The sequence below is a fragment of the Vipera berus genome, assembly GCF_964194415.1.
Source record: "Vipera berus genome assembly, chromosome: 9".
NCBI lineage: Eukaryota > Metazoa > Chordata > Lepidosauria > Squamata > Viperidae > Vipera > Vipera berus.
The window spans coordinates 7,580,530-7,585,534 of NC_138212.1; positions in this window are offsets into that span (position 1 = coordinate 7,580,530).

Genomic DNA, 5,005 nt, shown 5'->3' on the forward strand with positions numbered 1-5,005 from the left:
TCAGAAATTCTGCATCAAAGTATTAAAGAGTGAGAATAGAGCAGTGGGGAATAGGAATATTCTTCATTGGCTGAGTGTGATTGGACACACAAGGAATTTGTCTCCAGTGCATAAATTCTGGAGCCACACCTTGTGAGAAAGAATTCTTGAGAACCTGGAAGCTTGTACACTGTGTTCCTGTATTTGCCTATTCAAAATCATTCAGCTAATATGAACTAAAAGTCATTATTTAATAGACACCACTACTACATACCAACACCTCATTTTCGCTCCTTTTTCTCTCAGTATTGCAGTAACGTGTACTTGTGTTAACTCACAATTTCTTCAAACTTGAATTTTACAGCTTTTGTTTTCATACAGTTTACCAGTGGAATACTTGAATTCCACAGATTACACATTTATTATAGAACGGTAAGTTTGATTTTGAACAGAGACAGGAAGAAGCTGGAAGGGGGGGAAAAACAGATTCAGAGTGATGACAGAGTTAAATGTTTCAGCAGATGAACATAGCAAGAACTCTTCCAGACTGGTTTTGCCCTCTGATTTAAGTTGCTTTTCTGCATCTCGGCCCAACCACATGGTGCGAGGACACCATAAGTGCAAGCCGGCTTCTGTGCCGATGTTGAGATGAGCCAGCACAATTGAGCTATTAATAATTTAAGAATCGGGAGCGACAAGGGAAAAAAGGATATTGACAAAACAGTTGCTCTCCTTTATGTCCTTGGGGGGGGGGGGGAAACACCGTTCTTAGAACGCACCTATCCAACATGGAAGATCCATCAGTGGTCAAAATGGACCCCCAAGAGTAATGGGGTTTCTAAGGGTTTGAAAATGGCTGGGAGTGAATAGGAGGTTGATAAACGATGGAAGGTTAATAGGGGGTCAATCTCTTGGGGTCTCTGTAAGAGTTCCATGCCAATCAGTGCTAACGGTGAGGTAGCTAGTGGCAACATTAACCAGGGTTGGTTGTTTATATTAGTGATATTATATGAATAGTCTACAATTAGATTCAAGTCCTAACCAAGTACTTAACAACCTAAGGTATTATAAACATCACGTGAAATCACAGCTGCCTCTTTTTTATTATTTATTATAGCACTGTTAGTTGAAGGAGTATTTCTTACCTTATTTTCATATAATCAACTTTGGGGTGATTAATGAACAATCTGAAACTTCATGACGAGAGCTGAAGAGTCTGCAGATCCCTGATCTATGGCCAGGACACATATGCTTCTCCATGCATTCTTGTCAACAGCTCAGAGGAGTTTCTGTGAACTGAAAATTTATCTCTGAGAATACCAGAGATGTCTACATGTGACAGATGCCAAGAAATCAATCCATGCCAATTTGGATTTTCATGATGCAGCACAGCCTACCAGGGCTTAACCTCGGTATTAACATTTGTCTTGATTGGGTTTCCTCAGTGCACTAAGCCAAAACAAGATAAAACCACATCATGGATGGGTAGGTTGTGTGGTTTGTAAACCATGGCTCATGCTTTGATTTTTTTTTTCAATACGTCATAGGCCAAGTATAGCTGATCATTCTGTGAAAATCAAGCCATTCAAGTGCTACTGTGCTTATGAGGTTTGTTTCATGTTGTATTTTTTTCTACGTGAACAGCCATTACTGATTTTTTTTTATTGCAGCAATATACAAATATGTTTGTTAGATAAATGTGAGAAATCCAAAATTGGCAAGCAGAATTAACCATTTTTACCCCTCCACTCCTGAAAAAGAAATCCATCTCTGATGATACTCAGGCATCACAGAAAATATAAATACATGGAATATGATTTGAAAATAGAAATTGCATTTTGATGTGCATCACTGGATCCCGTTTAGAATGGAGGACTTTTCTATGAAGAATGGAATTCAGACCAAATTATTTCCAGTTTGCTAATTTCTGCTAAATAAGCTCAGGCTTGAACTGTGGCACGTCAGGAATAATAAGAGATGACTCTGAATCAATTGGTTTGCTATGCTTTGGTAATAATTTTGTGTATCCCACTAAACAGTACTTTATGTAACCATGACTCCTTGAATAATCTTGTATTCATGCACGCAGAACAAGTTTCTTTCCTCTCAATTAAACAAACACTGGCTATTTTACATAACAAAATAGTTTACAAACCTCGCTGAGTTCAGAAATATTCAGCCACAAAATAAGAAATCCATACTTTAGTCAGTGATGTTTGAACCCAGACAAGGGCAGAATTTCCCCAATGCATTAGTTACATAACAGTTCTTACCATATTTATGCAAATTCTCTATCAACTAAGCCCATCCCGTTTCATGTCCCATGACTACGACAAAAGCAAAAAGCATTCATTCTTGACCCCAGCTCTTGAAAAGAGGACCACAATATCTTAAGAAAACAGCTAAGTTCAAACATTATGCAAAGCCCCTGCTTTTTGCTTTGAATAAATTCAAATTATCTGGGGTCACAGCCTCCAGCGTAGTTGTTACAACAGCTGGGATTTATGTATTGTGCTAAGCCAGTTACATACAAACCATATCCTAGCTGAACTCAGCGTCCCTGTTTTAAAATTGCTTTTTGGTTGGATTCATTTAAAGATACTAATTTGAAACTGTAAAGCCCGATTGTGTGGAGAGAACAGTGATTAGAAGCCTTAAAAAAAATCCTTTATCCTGATTTGAGATTTTCCACTTCAATCTCTGATTAGGAATCGAGGATGTGCTCCTCTTAAAAGTCACCTTACTTCCCTCACTCATTGGATGAAGGAGAAGCCGGCAGTAGTATCAACAGATGCATCTAGCAGGCATTCATATCCATCACTATCTCCCCTCTAGAAAACATTCTATCTCAACCTGCCACAATCATCTTTTCCTGGAGCCTTGGTGGAGCAGTGGGCTAATGCCTCCTTAAGTAACACCAGCTGCCTGCAATTAGTGCAGGTTCGCATCCCACCAGGCTCAAAGTTGACTCAGCCTTCCATCCTTCCGAGGTAGGTAAAATGAGGACCCAGATTGTTGGGGGCAATAAGCTGACTTTGTAATAATGCCGCTGGGGGGGGGGGAAGCCCTAATAAGCAGGCATATACATAGAATGAAGGCTACTGCTAAGCACATTGGTTTGTGCTTAAATTGTAAGCCGCCCTGAGTCTTCGGAGAAGGGCGGGATATAAATGGGATTTTTTTTAAAAAGTCCATTTTTGGAAACAGCAACATCTTTCAGCTTCCCATCATCTTAAGCATCCTAGTGAAGCTAGGGAAAGGAGCAGCTGGACTAGAGTTTGAAGATGGGTTTTTTTGACTCTACAAAATTGCACAGCAGATCCGGTTGGAGGCCCCAGGGCAATGGTGAAGTGCAGCTGAAAATAGCTCAAGCTCTCCATTGAAGCGAGAGGAAGGAAGGACACGGCAACAAAGAAAGAAGGAATTGCCCGACCAAGGACACACGAAGGCACAGAGGAATCAGGTGGTGGGGATTCAAATAAAATTCTCTAGGTTACCTGGGCCAGTGGGGATTAATGAAAGCAGCAAATTCAATTTATAATTAGTTCTAGACATCAAAATAGGTTAATTTCTCTCTTCCAAAGCCCGTATTTGTGAGTTGACATCTAGTGATTGAAAAACCCGGGGCTTTTTTTTTTGTGGGGGGGGGGCAAATCATTAAAGAAGCATACAAAACTATTTCTATCTATTTATGTGCTCAGCTCAACAGATTTTATTCCACAAACTGCCATTTTAAATCTTGGCAAAACAGTGGCAAGCAGTTTTGCAAAGTCATTTGATTCAGTACGGTAAGGCTTTTGTAAAGGTCGTTTTCAGGCCCCCAAAATGGATGAGTATTACAAAGTGCTAAAGGACTTCCTGAATGAAGGAGTGATGATGGCAACACCTTTGGGATCTATTAACATCCTGTAATTCTTGAGAGGGCGAACAGATTCCCATCCCCCACCCCAGCTGGCAGAGTTGGAGCAGGTTAGACAGCTCTTCCGTGGAAAAAGGCAGTTTAGGCCAGGGCAATTAAAGAGAACAGAATGGCAGTGCATAAATTGGAGCAAATAAAAATAAATAGAAAACTCAGGAGTCTAGAATAAAAGTAGGTCAAGAAATAAAAGCGAAGCTGAATGGAAGGTACAAGGCTAAAGGAGTGATTCACAGGAACTATCGAAAGAAAAAAGGTGAATATTTTCAACTCAGGAAAACAGCAGAATGGATAAAAGAAGTTTACATACCGACTTGATGCTGCAGGTTCTAGCTGTCCGTTTAGAAAGTTCAAAAAAATGTTATTTTTAATTTATTGATCCATTTATTTAAATGTATTGACCACAGGGCTCTAAATTGTAAGCACAATCAATACATAAATGGAGGAAGCTGTGTTGTTAAGATTTATATCCTCATTTTTGTACAAGGCAATGTAGATAATGGTCCCTTGCTGCGGATTTCCCCTACAAACAGCAGCCTGTGAGATGGGTTGGGCCTGAGGGACTGGCCCAAAACCACATGGCCAGCTTCCATGCCAGAGGGAGTAGAACTCACAGCCCGCCCCCCATTCCTGATCCAATTCCTACATCACTACACTATCTACGGATTTCATACTTAAAGCCAGGGGTCCGCAACGCCCGGTCCGTGGACCGGCACCGGGCCACAGCATGCCAGCAACCGGTCCGCACAAGCAAGCAAAAAGCCCCATCCGTGGGATGCAGGCAGCACACAAAACCACACCTCCTCCGGTCCATTAAAAAACCTCTTCTCTACAGAACCGATCCCTGGTGGCCAAAAGGTTGGGAACCTCTGCTTAAAACTATTTTTTTAAAAAAATAAAAAAAATAAAATAAAATAAAAAGATTGAATCTTGCTCCTGCCGTTCACCAGGATTGCTTCATTCAAGCTTAAGCATTCAAGCTTTACCTTGATTAGTATCATGGAATATCAAGATGACTTGGAGAGACAGGAGTCCCCAGTGGCTTAATGGACAGGGAAAGAAACGTAGGAAGGACCTGACCTAATTGATCAGGCAGTTAAAAGTGGCAGC